This window comes from Columba livia, chromosome 2, assembly GCF_036013475.1.
Source record: "Columba livia isolate bColLiv1 breed racing homer chromosome 2, bColLiv1.pat.W.v2, whole genome shotgun sequence".
NCBI classification, from domain to species: Eukaryota; Metazoa; Chordata; class Aves; order Columbiformes; family Columbidae; genus Columba; species Columba livia.
This window is the reverse complement of record NC_088603.1, coordinates 101,247,930-101,265,648: the sequence shown is the minus strand read 5'-3', so window position 1 is coordinate 101,265,648 and position 17,719 is coordinate 101,247,930. Positions and strand designations below refer to the sequence as shown.

At 36.5% G+C, this 17,719-nt stretch overlaps 1 protein-coding gene across 3 annotated transcripts in view; it reads left to right on the top strand.

Moving 5' to 3' along the window:
• The window catches only part of ZNF407 (zinc finger protein 407), a 349,389-nt gene that overhangs the window by 262,071 nt on the left and 69,599 nt on the right, over positions 1 to 17,719 (top strand). Inside the window, exon 9 of one of the 3 annotated variants that reach the window (XR_010470400.1) lies at positions 7,221 to 7,309. The exons of the other annotated variants lie outside the window; for them this stretch is intronic. The gene's annotated coding sequence lies outside the window, so the exon portion shown is untranslated. The remainder of the gene's footprint in view (positions 1 to 7,220; positions 7,310 to 17,719) is intronic. 3 annotated transcript variants of the gene reach the window in all.

The following is a 17,719-nucleotide window of genomic DNA, read 5'->3' as shown; positions in this document are numbered from 1 at the left end:
GCAGTGTTTAAGTGTACTCGAGGAGAAATCTGGTTGCCTTGAAGCATAAATCCATGGTCTGGTTGCAGCTTGTGTGTAAAAATTAGGCGAGCACTCCAGCCTTTACATTTATCTCCATCAGGGTTTGCCTGACAGAAAGACAATCTGTTGGTTTGCTTATATCAACTAGGGAGAGGAAAATCCTATGAAGCTTTGGTTCTTCTAAATGCATCTGTAGTTTGCATTTTTATTCTATTTTTCGTTTAGCTGACTCTTGATATCAACTTTTTCATAAGCGATAGTTCCATTGATATTTCCGGAAGGTTTTCAAGAAGATGGAAGAATGCTTGCCGAAGTGCTGAAAATTAGTCTACAAAAATACATATAGATATGCGTAGAGACTTATACAAACAGGTTTGTAAGGAATGGTAGCAGGATCCAGCCGTGATTTTAAGAACGCCTCTTCAACTAATATTTATAACCAAATCACTATTTTTATGTTACAGTTTTGCATACAATTTTTTCTCCCATACTTTCTTTAAAGTTCAGCGTCAGGGACAGTGGTAACAATGGGGTTGGTTTTGAACAGAACCTAACAATAATTCAGCAGTAAGAAACTCTTATTCTAACCTGACCAGTAGAATAAATTGCATGGCATACAGTAAACATACTTTAGATCGCCTCCTCTCTGTACCACATTTTTCTGTTGAGCTTTATACCACCAGTTTGTCTGGGTTGTTTTTCCCCAGACAGCTTACCCATTTTATTGTGCTCATTTAGGGGAAAGAAAAACTGTTTGTCTCCTTGAAAGGCAAGAGAACAGTGAGTGGAAAACCACTTTTATAGCTAAAATACCATTATAATATATGGCAACTAAAATTCTAAAATTGAAAGAGAAGATACAAGAGAAAATCTTAAATCATTTTTTTAAAGCCACTGACAATTTGAAATATTCCCCATGAAGATTTCTATTTTTTTGACTTTCTTTCTTGAGCTTAGTAAAATGTGATTTTTAAAATGATTGTTAAAATAACTTGTTTAATTTCAATAACTCAAATATGATCCATTCCTCATATAACTCCACCTTTTTTATTTTAATGACTGTGTCATTAATCTAACATTTTCCATTTTTATTGTGCTTCATTTTTCCCCCCTTCTGATCACTTTAAATTATGGCTATGAAATGACGCGCATTCAGCAGCAGCATGCTCTTTCTGCGTTTTTACATCCCTTTTACCCCCTTATTCTCACATTTTTAGCTTTCAGTATAGCCAGGTGCCAACAACATCGTGGCTGTATGGCGTCCATAAGTGACTTCCAGGCTACAGCTCCGGATGGCAGCTTAGTGACAGAATGTCTTTCAAACATTTTATTTCATTTTTATTTTTAATTCAATACCACTGCTATAAACTATTTGTTATTCTTTATAACACCTTTGCCTCAAAATTGGTCAGTACCTTGGATAAGCATGGATATGTTATGTTGTTAGCTGATTTTAACAAATTATTTTGTAGAACTGTTACTTAATTTATAATGTGATGAAACTTTAGTACCCAGCAATACACAACTGAAGATATATATTTATTTTAGACTGCAAAACCATGAGAAGGCTGCATTGCTTAAATCATTATCATTCATTGAATAAATAAAATTAATTTATTATGAAATTTGCCTGTGCAAATTTGATATAAAACTAACAGATAAGGAAGAAAAGAGGTAACTTGAGACTGCAGGTCACACATGCTATGGGTCCTCCGTGTGCCTATGTGAAAGGGCAAGGAAAATTAGGAGCCCAGAAGCTTCTTAGAACTGATCGAACTTCAGATACAGGTTAAGAAGTGATCCATCAGATTAGGATGGGGATTCATCCAGGGTAATGCTAAACACCTGTGTCTGTCCCCTGTATGCGTTACCAGCAGCACTGCAGAATCACCGTGTGTCTACAACTTCCAAGAGAAAGCGGAGGACAAAGGTAACATCTGCTTACATTTTGTTAAGAAAAAAGTCAACATGAGCCAGAAATTATTACATCACATTTCAGATCTGAGTCAGGGTATGAAAACAAAACAAGGTTATTGAAATGACAGAATCTCTGTTTACAAAAACCATAGAGTAGTGAAGTATTGCCTCAAGAACCAGCAGCGTAGCTCTACTTTGAGGAAGAAAATCTGTTGGTGTAAGAGTGTTATAGCCAGAGAAGCTGTGGATGCCCCATCCCTGGGAGTGCTCAAGGCCAGGCTGGATGGGACTTTGGGCAACCTGATCTAGTGACAGATGTCCCTGACCATGGCAGGGAGGGTTGGAACTAGATGATCTTTAAGGTCCCTTCCAACCCAAACCATTACTGAGATAGATCTTGGGACAGGCATCTGCATTGGTACAAACCAGCTTCATTTGGGAGCCCCTTTCACTGCACTAGCAGAGGCTGAATCCAGGGGAATGCTGCAACTGCAGGAGGTATTTGTGCTGATACAGGGTGGGAGATGGACAGAAGCCTTTCCAGCCCACACAATCCTGCTCAGCACTCATAAGGCCACATACTCTGTGTGTCATGTGCAGAGACTCAAATTCGGGCACAAAGATGTTTTGCTCTTTGGTAAATATTGCATTTGCCCTCACAGATCTGTAGGACATGCCCCAGCATTTAATTCTTAACAATTGTTTGTTAGTATTTTCTTTAGCTAATCAATTACATTTCTGTTTATCCACTGTCTTCCTCGAGTGTTTCTTGCTATAATACTTCATTAAATAATTTATTCAGACCTTCTTGATCCTTCTTCCTAAAGTTATAAATTTGATTGCATTGCTATATTGACTGGAAAGTTACAGAGCAGTTAGCTTTTATTGGTTTTGTAGTGTAAAATATGTGATTTTATTGTTCATTTTTATATCTCAGATTTCATATTTTATTGGAATTTTGAACTATATCATCTTCAGGGTAAGATTTATCCACAGTGCTACGTACATGTTTAAAAATGCTGACTAATTAACCCATAATTCATCTTAAAGTTAGATTTATTTATTTTTTTAATACAACCAGGAATGAAGGATAAGAAGCAAGCACAATTTCTATTGCAGCATTCTTTTCTCAAGAGACACTCATAAGAGTTGCAATATCTGTCCCACCCTTTCCTTCTGCTTAAAGAAGGAAAAAGCAGCAATAATTGTCTAGAGTGTTACATTAAGACTTTGCTCCCTCTCTCTTTCATTGCTCTTGGGGTTGGACATTGCAGGAAGAAGAGGAAAGTTCCCACTCTGTGTGGATGTACATAATCTAAATCACGATGTTGTAATCGTAATTTCACTCCACAGTAATCTTGTGCTATTACATGTGATTGAAGCTGAGATATTTGTTTTTATGATCCCTGATCAAATAACCTGATCTTTAAACACACTTTATACCCTCTCCTCCTCTAGGATTTTTTTTCTTCTTGATTTTGTTACAAAGGAGTTTAGGCAATTATTTTGGGCAAATAAACTTTATATTACTTATGTAGTAAGTTTTAATTTCTCATAAGTGCAGATTTTAAAAAATAATTGTTGATTTTAGAGTAAATACAAAATCCCATAGTGTTTAAAACTGTAATTTACATCACTAACATGTAATATGCTCAAATATAAATTTGTGTTATCTGGGACTACTTAATTGCTTAAAATTCTAAAGTTTCCTATACACATTTAAGCCCAAAGAAAGATCTGTCAGGTGATATATTTTTTAAATATCCATTTTTGTGGATAATTTACTCATGCATTATGTTTTTTCAGCAGCAGCTTTTGCGGGTCAGTTCAATCCACTGTGTGGTACATAATAGTATTTCCTTCAATTTATATCTAACTTAATGAGACCTCACCACAAGTAAGATGGGGCGTGGATGAGCCAGGTGGTGTGTTCTGCTTCTCCTTGTGTCATCATCTTTTCTCAACAGTGCAGTGCAGTCAAGGCAGTAGTGTTATGGGTAACTTGTAAATTATTGACTAGTCAGGCTAATATGCAAACATGAAATATTTAAACGTCACTGGCAATTTGGGAATTTTGACCCATACAAACAGTTTGGGGTTTCTTTGCTGCTGGTGAGCAATTGCAATCAGTGTTCTGAGGTTTCAAATTGCCACTTATGTTCCTATAGAGGAAACACAGTGTGCTTTATTCCTTTTTGAGTATGATTTGAGAGGGAGGAAAGACTGATACAGATGCTGAACAGCTGATTATATTTTTCAAAGAGTGCAGTTATTAATTAGTGCAATTCATAAACTAATCTACAGATAAACTAATTCCTTGAAATTTCATTGTGAAGTGGGGGGGGAAAAAAAGATATAGCTGTAATTTTGAGGAAAATGCTCTGTATCTCTCACACAAAACTGAGAGCACAGCTCCTTGTCTTAAGTGCTAAATTAAAATTAACTTAGTGCCTTTGGAAAATGAATTTTCTTTGTGTGTGTGTGTGTGCGCGCATGCCCACCTTTGTTAACAAAATCCTGGTCAGTGAGAAACTTAGTAGAAATTGGGAAGTAAAAGTATTCTGATAGTAAGGATCTGAAGATAAATGGTTGGACCTTTGATGGACAAAATCAGTAGACTTTGACATTGGAGCTGATGAAATTGTCATGAGTATTTTTAATTTGCTAATATTTTAAATTTTTTAGTGTATTTCTGGAGTAGAGAAGTGCTATTATCCAATTTAGAATCTATCCTGATAATTTCAGATCTCGGTCTGTAGCAAGAAATGAAGTACAGACAAATTAAAGTCCAATTCTGTAAGCATGTTACATTCTTAACAACCTTTTAAATGTCGGGCTTCCCAGTGAAATTGCGTTGGACCCTCAGTTCAGACACACGTGAGTGACTGAGGCCTCTTGCAGGCCGAGGCAGGGAGTCTGTGGAAGGCCCAAGTCCCAGCCCCCTGAAGGGCTAGTCTTGCTCTAATATTTTTCAAAATTAAAATGCACCTATTCTACTGTGAAGAAGACATAAATTAATAGTGATATGCACTGTCTTTATTAATGTGGCAAAGGGAAATGGAAATATCGGATAGGGCTCCATTTCAAAAAAAGTGGCGGCTACATGCGTTAGGACTGAAGTTGGGGAACACATACAGGAATGTGCTCTCGTATTTTGGAAAAAAGAAACAGAGTATTTCTCCTAGTGCTGGCACAACTTGTTGCTGATAGCGGTATTCCCTAGGACTGTTCAGTTATGCCAATAGCAGAACCACATCCAAAATTCCATTTTTCCTAACTGTGCTGTTTCATACCTGGATTTACTGGTCAAGGAGGTTAATCTCAAACAGTACTTTTTTGCAGCAATGGTTGTTGGTAAATACTGAAGCCTTCATTTGAATGAGATATAGGCACTGGTTGATGACTCTTGGTAATAGCTTTGAATTTACCAATGATGTAAAGATGTACAGGTGTAGTTCACAGTAGCCACCTCTGTCTCCTTGTGCTCTGTAGACCACTGTGCAACCATGCCCTTCACTCTAAGGAGGGAACAGAGTGAAGCTTTGCGTAACCTCTGCCACTTCAACCTCTGTACCGCAGAGCAGCAGACTGCACAAACGAGAGCTTGGGTGGGGTTTGCCTCATTGTCTGAAGTTGCTCAGAAGTAGATAGGGCAAATGTAAAATCTGAACACTACCTAAAACTGGCGCAGTTGTTGTGAGAGATTGTGCGGGAGCAAGGAGACAAAGTATTCCAGCAAGAATCATGATCTGCAGGTGGCCCCAGCTTTTGGACAGCTCTGAACGTACGCTGAGAGACCTTTGGCCTTCATCTAGTCTGACAAAATGGAGAAATTGGTTAGTCCTCATACTCCATACATACTTTCCCTGCTAGACGAGGCGCGAATTCAGCAGAGCTGACATTTGGTTGCTTCTCTCTTAATTTTCATAGTTGCTTGAAAGAAATTGCCAAATTATTAAATGTTTAATATTGCAGCACTTAAAACATACTTTTTATACCAGTCATGTATAATATACTTTTATGTGCATATGCAGTAAAGTGCACCTATATTTTCCTTTGTGTTTGATCATTAACAGATATATTATAATGTCAATATATACTATTAATGATATTTTAAACAAACCTTCTACTGACTTAGCTGTAAACTTGAGAAAAAACATTGGTTTCACCTTAAGGTTTTAATTTCCTTATGTTTAGTATAAAATCAATACTTTAAGAGTGACTAAAATAACAACCAGGTAATATTTACTGCTTTTATGCTGAACATCTCAGATCAAAATGTAGGAGGAGTGTCCAAGTTATAATTTAAACATTTATAACCATCGTTCTGCTTCATCTGAGAAAGCTTACTTTATTAGGTCTAGAAGTATAGTCTGTTCAATTAAAGCATTTCTCAGATAAGTACTCGGAATGGGAAGAAGTATTTTCCTAAACATTAGATATAGATACTTGGATCTAGCATAGTCCTTCACCATTACAAGTCAGGAATCGTTCATCTAATATCAATAAATTAAGATCAGTTTAAAATTGCTGGAAAAGAATGAAAGAATTGTGTCCACTCCCTTGTCTTTAAAAATGAAGTTAAAAGCGTGAAAGTGATTATTTGAGTATCTGTTCATAGATGTATGAGCTAGATAAAGGGCATATTGCCAAAATGTGTCAGATTATTTTGACTTCAATTTTCCATGGAGCATGTTAAGATAGTGCCTAATGTGGGTAATAGTGACAGAGTCTGACCTTCGCATGTGATTATTTTTTTCTTTTCTATAGTGATAGTGAACATCTGAAGTAAACCTTATATCGGTTAGAAAGTATTACTTCTATGTTACACCGTTTGTCACAGTGAACCAATTGGAGCTGGTTTTAAACCTCCTGTCTTATGATTTGTAGTTCTTCTGTGTCCTGTGTTACTTTCCAAAACAGAACGTTAACTAAACATTCAGTGCTAAGTAAACCACTTCTTCAGTGAAAAGGTACAACTAGAAACAAACAAACAACAACAACAGCAAAAAAGGAGGGAGGAAAAAGGTAATTCAAGTTTCAGACCAGATGGTACAATCATCCTCACACTGACTGTACCTCTGAAGTTGTGAACACTCTGTAGATTTCATTTAGCAGTGGTAAATTTTTGCCTTAAATTATGAAATATCAAGTCCAGAGGTAAAAAAAAGAAGTGAAGGACTACAACTCGGAGTGTGTTGCATTTTTTGCCCATTCCAGCTTGAGGGGGGCCATTCCAGACTGGTATTGCTTAGTCCTGTCTTTTTGTCTCATAACTGCAGGTTATTTTGCTACATGTCCTTGAAAGAATTCCTTTGTCTGCATCGTGAGTCCTTGCCAAGTCTTTTCTGACTGCACAGGATGCACATAGGTATTGTATTGTCATTCACCCAAACAGTACGTCCTCTGCAGTGACGCTATGTTTTCATTAGTATGGTATGGCAAAAATTATTTTTAAATACTGGCTGGCAGTGAATTTTATGTTTCACTTTTATATGCGTAGTGAATCTAAGCCTGAACATAGATAACTTGTCAGGATGTAGTCATGGAAGGAAGTATTATATCCACATTTATAAAAGACAAATTAAGCCAAGTGAAAACAAAAACTTGATTCAGTGATGATGTTGAGAGAGTTTTAAGAAGTAATCAAATATTATTTGGTCAAAAAGAGCAACACTGAAAAGTAGACAATGTCATTTGAACCAAAAAATTTCTCACTTTTGCAATTGCAGGCTGATGCCAGAATCACCAGCACCAGCAATTTGTGCCTTTATTTGGTGATAAATTAAACAGGTCTTCCTGAGCTCACAGAAGCAGAAAGAAATGATCTCAGACGTTTGTGAGTCACACTGTGTCTGATTAAGTTAAAGGTATAGGAGATAGAGAAAACTGCTGCGTGTGGCTATTTCAGATATATTATGTTACTGACACTGCAGCAAAGACAGATGTTGTAAGTTTGGCATACAAGCACAACGGTGTTTGATCTAACCAGCAGTGCTGAATTGGTCAGAAGCACCAGTGACAAACTTTCAGGCGAATATATGATTACAGAATTTACCAACAGTTTTAATGTACTTTCCAGGCAGCTGATCTCAGGTAGTGTTTTCCATAATCCAAGTCTGCTGAGACTGCTTCAATTGCATTTATCATTTCAATAAAGACTAGGTAGAGATTCATGTTCTGTCTTCTGTATTTTTCTTAGATTCGACATACTATCACAGTGGCTCTTCTCTTTGCTTTAAATCCTACTGTATTTCTAGATATACACTTTTTTTGCAGCTCTGGAATGTGATTAACAAAGGTTCTAACTGGAGTTAGATAGCAGTTATAAATATATTTTCAAGAGTTACTGCATTCATGCTGTTTCCAAAATGCAGGAGCACACTGCTCTGGTATGAGGGAGCTGTGCTTGCATCCATTAGCTATCCCAGGACAGTGTGACTCTATAGAAATAAAATACTTCCTGTGTTTGGAGAGCTCCTTGTAAGACTTTAGAAGCAAGTAACTCAGTTGTGAACTACCTTCAACGATATGTTAGCTCTAGGTGGAACAGTGCAATTTGTTTTTCTGTTTTGAGATTATTTCTTACTGTGTTCACTGTCCTATAGGTTCATAATTGCTGAACTTAGGTAAGCTATTTACAATGATTATTATCCAAGTATTCAAAGACTCTTCAAAAGATCAGTATTGTTAATGATCAGTATTAAATTTGTTTATGCCCTTCAGTGGGACATAAGTGTAACATGGTCCATAAACTTCTTTTACAGCTTTGTGGGTATTGTTATACCTTGTTGATTAATAGGTCATGGCCTATCATGACTTCTTTTCCTCATATTCATCATGTGTTCATTTGAGTTGCAACATTTTCTTGCAATATACGTTGCTGTATTGAACTCAACAAATCTATGTATGGAGTAATTGTATTTCATAGCCATCTGAGTTTTTTAAGTTTAAGCATACCGGTACTTTAGGGAGTTGTGGCTCTTTGAGCAAAGCAGAATGTATCACGCCTTAGTAGTGTGCTGGTAGTACCTGCTGGAACAGCCGGCTGTTCAACTTCACACTATGTGTTTTCCTAATTTTAGTTGGAAGTTAGCACTTATATAGCAATTATATATTATTGCAGTTCGTTCTGTCTTCAGTGTCTTTTTAATTAAGTATCTTAATTATTACATTAGCTTTTTATGTTGTTTGAGTTGTATTGCTTGTTGTTAACCAGGTAATAAAATGACAAAGTAGATTTTATTATTTTATTATAGAACTTGTTAGGTCGAGAAAGTTACTGTGTGATAAGCCAGGTTAAGAGTTTATACTATAGCAACAGTTCTGCATAAGAGCTTAAAGTGAAGGAGTTAGTGCTCTAGATAATTTCATCATCTAACTTACTCCATTAATGTTCTCTTGTAATCAAGTCATTAGGGTTGTATGCTTTCTCCCACTACAACATCCCCTAGTAAATTGAATAAAAATGGGAAAAAATCTATAGTGGGCTTTATGCAGTGTTTTGCTTTCCCTTTTGAAGTATTAAAGTTCTACTTGCAGTAGAATTATATTTTTAGCTGAATTAGATTTGAGGTGATTTTTTTTTTCCCCTTCACCCCAATCATCGTCTTCATTCCTCAAACAAAACAGGTAGAAGTCTTACAAATGTCTTCCTTCTACATATGGAGCAGTTTTTCACAGATGAAGCTTTAGAAGCTATTTTTTGATTCTTAGATTCCAGTGAATGTACTTGCATGTGCTGCTGAAAATCCGACCCTGTGGGTGACCATGTAACAGAGGTTCCATTTGCTTCTCCCTGAAATCAGCAAGTCTAAAATATTTCTGCCAGATTGGCACTTGTTTCCCTAAACCAATTCCAAATGGATGCAGAATACATGACCAAAACCAAAGCCGGAGTACTTTAGCGGTGTGTTAGGGAATGGAGACGGACTATTTTGATGTAGCCTCAAAATCAATTCTAACTGAGTTAAAGCTACTTGTGAAAGATCAGTTCCAGGAATCTATGACCGTAACTTTACTTCCTACGCATACCTCATTTCCCTTTAAGGCAAAGTGTTTGAGGAAAAAATCAGAATATATTAATAAGAGGAGTCTTAATTATCATTCTGTTTTGCTGTAAAAATCATCTTTCTGTCTTCATTAAGAAATTCCTGTATATGAATTTCTAGTTTATATATTTCCTATGATATGAAAAAAGCTTCAGCTTATTTACTCTTCTGGTTTTAATGGGCCTTATTAATTCAGTCTAAAATCATTTGGAGTTTTCATGATGGGTCTACACTACTATTAGAGTTTCACTATTTCAGTTGGAGATGTGTCTTTTCTGCAGTTGTATTATGGAAACATTCCTTGATGTGTATTTAGTTTAAATGGTGTAAAAGTTATTTTTGTATAGGTGGGTTCTTTCCTCTATCAACCAAGTCAGCTGGAAATCTCTAAGACCATACTGGTCAGGCCACTGTTGTAATTTTATCACCAATAAGGCTATAAAATTGGTTTGGTATCTGTACATTGGAGTAGTTTTGTTTGAGTTTTTTTCTTTTTCATTGATGTAGCTGAATTCTTAATAAAGTCTCATGAGCCAAGACTTACTCTTGCAGCAGTAGTAAAAACCTAAGCTACAGGCTTCTTTGCCCAAGCCTTTGCTCATATTTACATAAATATATTAAAACAAACAAACAACTAATAATAAAAAAAACCACTTTGTATTTGCTGAGTTCTGTTCTTGAAATGGCCATTTTTTATTTGCATTAATAGGGTAAGTAATGCAGGTTTTCCTCGAAAGGTAAGAGCTAGTACCTGTATTTGTTCGATGGTAAAACTTTATGTTTTAAGCAATCAAATATACCTACGTTGTGTACTCATCTAAAAGTACCTACATGGCTGTATCTATGCAAGCCAAGTTTATATCTATTTTAAAAAGTATAAAAATACCTTCTAGCATTCATTATTTAAGGAGTATTTTTTACTGGTTTATGCAGCAAAATTGAGCATTATCATCAACATGTTCAGTTAATCCAGAGGAACTTCTTGGCCCAGTTTCTAATCAGTCAGGAGAGGCTGTGTCCGTGACTTCAGTATTTACCAGTGGAGGAGAAATACTTCCAGGACAATATATTCGTGATTCAATACTTTGCAGAGTATATACAGGTTTTGAACAGGGACATTAGACAACAACAGCAAACTGCAAAGGATGATGTGCTCTCTGGCCTGGAACAAAAGCCAGAGCAGAACACTGGGTGTGAAAGATTTCTAGGGAGAGCTGTGCACACACACACGTTCCTTCTTCTCTTGCGTATCTTTGATCCTTACGATGCCAAGAATAAGTCAGCACCCTTATGGCAGGGTGAGATACTTTTGTAAGTGGCCTACACTTTTAATCCTCCTAAAAACAGCAGTCAGACAGTAAACATATATGGGCATTTTTAATACTAAGGAGAAATATTTCCAATATGGCAAATAACCTTGCTAGAAATACTGGAACCAGAATAAATGAAAATAAGTGTGTTCTTCAGAATAGTTGCACTGTCACAGGTTACATTTGCTAGCCATTTTGGTCCATTCAAGTGACATCCCACAATTGGGGACCCAAGTATCTGATACCAGACAACTTTCCTGATTTTGTTAATAACAATAAATATTAATATATCTAGTGTTCAGATGCTGAAATTTGCAGATACAAATATACATGTTTTCACGAAGATTCCTAGGAAAACTGTGTTAAATGCATAGTCCAGCAGTTCATTAATCGTTTACTTCTAAGTTTAAAACAAAATTGCATGACATGAAAATCAAGGATGAATGTTTTAGTCTTTCAGAATTTCTTTCTAATGCAATAAGAATTTTACATTTCCTGTATTAACTTTTTAAGTACAGGGTAAATTAACTTGACTTTAGGAGCTGCAAAAGTCATGTAATAGCATGTTCCTCCTATGCTAGTATTTAGAACCAGTTAAGCAGTTTCATTAGAATTGGGTATTGTATATTGATTTTCTTTTTATATTTTCTTTTTCCTGGAGAGAATAAAACACCTTTAGTTTTAAAACGTTGAAGTCAGTTGAAATAGGATTCCCAATTCTTATCTAGAGCATAAAGATTGGGCTCAGTTTCTGAATTGGTGCCAATAATATACATTTAGGTTATGCAGGGTTTTGTCTTCATATGATCAGTCTTTATTTATGTGAAGTAGAATTCTGACACCATTTTAGCGATATACATTTAGCAAAGGCAGAATTCTGGATCCGTATTATTAAAATGCATAGTGCAACTATTATATTCTGAGCTTCTGCTGAAATATGCTTTTAATTGAAGCAGAATTATAGCTATATATTATCAGTGAGAATCTAGTTAAGAGCACAGCATTGCCTGTACTGCTTCATTGTTGTACTAGTACAACAGGCTCTGTTTTGTGGGTTTGAATTTAGATGCCATTATGTGTCTAGGATAGGTGCTCAGTGCAGGAATGGGTCAAATAAAGACTTTATTCTGGAAGATGTACGCTTCTAGTTGAAGTGACAAACAGTGTTTGTCCTTGAGAAAAAAAGCTAGATCCATATATTCAATGACGTTTGTATTTTAGAAGGCCAGTTAGTACTCTGAATAAGTGGAGTCGCATACCCATAGTGAACTTAATAGTGCCTTAGTATAGCAAATGATTCTGGAGAAGTCTTTTCAATTTCCTTTCTAAAAAGAGGGGGGAGAAAGAAAAAAAAAAAAAAAGGAGAGAAAAAGGAGGAAAACAGTCGCTTAAAGAGCAAGCTTCAGGTGGTTAAAAACACTTAAGAGGAGCTGGACTTTGTACATGTTTCTCCATGTACAGTGCGCAGGCCAGCCACTGTGACTCCATGGGCCACATTTCATGGTGTTCCCATTGCAGAACGCGCAGCAGTGTTTCAGACAACAGCCAAAATGTGATAAAATGGAAGCCATACATTTACCATTTTTATGTGCCATATAGGCCTAAGTAGATGTTTGCTTCTTATCCATGAATGTCAGTGTTCATGTACTTAAAGTGTGTGACTAAAGTATTAACATTGATTATAGGAGAGTCGACTGAGGCCTTTAATATATTTGCTAATATTTACATGATAGGAACCTTAGTTTCAGCGCTTATGAGTTTTTAGGCATCATACCTATATAACGTGTTGTAAAGCAAATGGGAAGTGAACACCTGAAAGAAACTATTTAAAAGAACTGTAGAAAAACGTGAGATCATGTTCATGTCAACTGCTTTTCATGAGACAAGAACAGACAGATTTCCAATACCGTCGAAAGGCGGTGTGTTTGGAACAGACTGAAATGTGTGTGGTTTTACACAGCACGGCGCTGGACCAGACTTTCTCATTGTCACAAGCTATTTCTGTTATGAGTCAGATTTTTAAAAATCCTTCGCCAGCTGTTTCAGATGGCTTAGGAAAGGATGTTATTCTTCTCCCGAACATTTTGGTGTGCATAAGAAATAGAGATGTTTAAAGGAAAGGAAGGAGAGTATATCAGGCGGGTGGCATATCTGTTAATAGGCAATCATTAGACGTTAACTGACTTTCTCTCTTGACCACAACTTTTTTAATAGTCTTGAAGAAAGTTTGTTGAGACTCTGTCTGAAATAGCTATTGGAGGAGACTAGATCTTGAATTAGTACAGATAAGAAATGCTCTAATGCTTCCATCGTTCCCGGTCAGTTGTCATCATCATCTCTTCTCCGCCATAGGTTCAGTTGAAACATTCTCTAACCAGACAAGGTTGCATTTAATTTATTGCTTTATATTTGCAAAAAATAACCTTCCACTACCAAATAGGTCAGGAATTTCAATTATTAGGGACATATTAGTACATAAATACCAGTAGATGAGCAAACAGAAATAAAAGTCAATTTTATAAGATATTTTTCAAGCACATAAAAGAAATTTTGGATATCAAAGCAGATAACTACTTCTCTAGAGGGAATAAAATTTAGCAATGTAAGTCCAGTTGCTTTAACACAGCATAAATTCCAATAGTGCAAGTAGTCTAAAATTATCATCATCAGTGAGTACACTAATGAAACCTTGTTTTTCTCGTAATTTCAGACTGCAAAAACAAGTCTTTGGGGCATAATAAGATGATAGCATACGGTATCTGTTTTAATAAATGATGTTCAGATTGGAAATACTGTCTGATGTTAATATGTTTTGAAATCTTTGTTGTTAAGGTTTTCTTTATTTAGCGAATGTTATTGCCCATGGTGGCCACGGATAGAACAGGCCTGTGTTTATGATTTAAAAAAAAAAAAGGAAAAGAAAAAGAAAAACAAAATAATTTCTTCTCTTGTATAACTCAGTGACTCAGTGTTGGCTGGCATAGGGTTATTTTGTTGACTGATTGCCACTGGATTTTTATTTATGCTTTTTAATTAACAATTACAGTTTAAATACCTTATATAAATCTATGGTCTGGGGGGGGTGGTTGTTCAACTTTATTATGTTATTTTAGCATGCAGGAATATCACAGTATTAGATTTCATGAGACCCCTGTTTTATAGAGGTTCTCTCTACCTTTTAGAAGATTGAAAATGACTGCTTCATTTTGGGTTGCTTTTTGTTCCAGTTTATATAATTTCACTACAGAAACTCTTCTTTCAGAACAAGAACCTGCAAGCTTTTTCCTTATATTTTTATAAAGCATATTGTAGCTAAGGACTGTTTAACTAATATGGTTTTATGGGTTATAATGAGGGCACTTCAAATCATATTTGCCTTTAATTTCTATAATATTATTGCAACAATGAATAAAGTAGTTAATTACCTTTCCACCATGTCAGGATCTTTTCTTCCAGATCCACTATAGGAAATAAGCACAAAGGATTTAAATTGATCGCTTTTTGTACTCATCTGCTCACGTAATTGATTCCCCCATATTGAAACCTATTCTTTCTGTCTGTGTAGCGAAGATTTCTTTGCAAAGGTCCAGCCCCAGCAGGTTGATTACACACTTGTTACCTGTAATTCAATACAGCAGCACCCTGTTTACAAAGTCCAGATTTCCTGTGCTGTCAGTTAGGGCAATCAGCACAAAGACCAAGAGCTTTTGGAGCTAAATAAACAATGAGAAAAACATTCAGGGCTGCCAGTAACCCTTCACAGGTAATTTAACAGCCTTTGACTACAAGGCATCAGTTGCTGTAGATGTCTGCTGAGTATGAAATCTGACATTCTCCCTTGCTGTGTTCTGCCAATAGGGCTGTGTGTAATCTCTCGCCGAGGTTCACCGCTGCGCTCAGCCAAACCACCTTGATGGTGACGGATGCACACACCTGCGTTCTGTCACCTGTGTGACACCTACGCTTCCAAAAGGACAGAGCGGGTTACTTTAGAATTTCAGGGTTAATGGAATTAGAGTCACTCCCTCGCTCCTTTCGCCATTCCCCTTCTGGTCGGTGTCCTGGCCAGCGCAAGCTTCTCGAACTCTTCTTAGAAATATTTAAATACAAAGGAAGAAACTGCTTGATCGGTTCTGCATAAACTGGACTCTGGTTTTATTGCAAACAAGGAACAGAGGGATCACTGTTTTCTAGATGCCCTTTAAGTATTGGACAGATTATTTTATTGTCTAACGCTTTGCATTGATGTGTTTTTAATTTAACTTTTTTTATTCCTGATGCATTTGGTGCCTATCCAATTCGATTAATTATTAGAAAAGCTATTTTAAAGACCACTGACATGTATTAAGGAAGACAAAAAACATCCATGAGGAGAAAAAAACAGACAGAGATTCAACTGGATCTGTGAAAAAAGTTCACATCTTTTACTTCAGCAGTCAAATCTCTTTGCAACCCAATACAATTATGTATACAAGCTTAAAAGTGCATCTCTTAAAAAAATAAGGATAGCAAGTATAATACATGTAAGTTAGATGTTTATTATTCATATAAACAACCCAAACTATCCAACAAATAAGCATTTTATTGGCTGACTGCGATGTACTTAGCTCATAGAATCCTTTCTGCCTTCTTTTTTAATTATTTCTGATATATAAATCTGTAGACATCTTGCAAGCTGTTATGAAGCATCTATTTTTTCATAACTGTTGTACAAACATAAGAAATGAAATTATTTTTAAAATCTTGGAGAATATCTTATTTAGTTATGTTTTCACCAGAAACTGGTTCTCTATTTTTACACTTTCGCTGACAAATTTCCGAGCACCCTATTGTGGTCACTTTAATAGGAGATAACTGGAGGTACTGTGCAATAGGCACTCCCTGTTGCTTTATTCACATGTATACCCTGTAATTCTGTTTCAAGGAACGTGATTGTGCAGCTGTAGAAATACGCGTATCCATGACTGAAACAAAATGTATATATTTAGTGTTAGTTTAGTTGTTCTAATTATTTGCTCTGTCTGGTTTGGCAGTGAACACACAGATTTAAATTATAGAGACATGATTTGGGCACAGTGTTGGAGAGGAAGGATTGTAATGTGGTGGTATTTTTTTCTTTTTAATTATATTGTTCTCTGCAAAAGTAGAAGCTGGAATGTTGGCAGACCAGAGGCAGTTTACTAAAAGCATAAGTAATTCAAGTGAGAAATTTCAAATTCATTTGGGGATCCCTAAACGTTTAGTGATGTTTTTGTGCTCCCAGGGGAGAGCAGGGAAGAGGATAATAACGCCACTATTTTCATTGTGCTGTAATGGGGTCACGAATAACATGGTGAGGTTGGTAATCTTACTAAGAACAAAGTATTGTAAAAATTTCACTGTTTTATGATGGGAGGGCACAGCGACAAGAATTCTAGTGTGGAAAGTGCTAATATGATTGTAACTGAAACAAGCAATTTGACAGAGCATGGTGACCTGTAGGAAGCAGCCCCGGTCTCTTTGGGCTGGCTCTGGGAAACTTATGGAGTGCACAGTGACAATTCAGTATTTAGGATATGTTTCATGCTTAGTGGATCCATCATATAGTCTGGATGGGTTGCATTTAACTGTTTCAGCAATGGCAAAGTAATGAGCTGCCACAGGAAAGTGCTTTTGAGATGGTGTGTGGTACCCACCAAGCTTCAGCTCTGTTAAGCATTCAATACAGCTTGATTATAATGCATCCTTACTAGGGTAGGTTCATCCAGATAAACAGTGGAATACTTTTAATTGAAGATATTGCCTGGGACTTTTACAGATGTGTTTATTTTTACGTTACAAAATAAGCCATACTTGACAGGAACTGAGATAATCTTAAGGCCCAGTCAAAACTATGACCTGCAAGGGTAGCTACATTGATGCCATGCTCTGAAATTAACCATACCTAAGTGAGAAATAAGCTCCCTCTGTGTTTAGCTGTTTCACTTGCACTCTCTGTGCTACCTTTCACATTTCTTACAATAGCTGAACTAAGCTCAAGTATCAAAATGCACCTGTAGCCAAGAGAATATTCTTACATGGTTTGTCACAGACCCTTTGGAGATTTCTCAGAACTGTACCCACAACATGATTGCTGCACGATTGCTTTTTTGCGGTGTAAGAAAACTAACCCCTTTTGGACACCTAAGGAGTTGGAAAAAAGTATCAGAAGGTTCATCCTCATGGGTAAGCTCAGGAAGTGTGGGTCAGATGAGTACACAGTGAGATGGATCGAGAACTTGCCTGGCTGGCAGAGCTCAGAGGGTTGTGATCAACGGTGCAGAGTCTGGTTGATGGCCTGTAGTTAGTGGGGTTCTCCAGGGGTCAGTGTTATGCCCAGTCCTGTTCAACCTGTTCATCAGTGACCTGGATGAAGAGACTGAGTGCACCCTCAGGAATTTT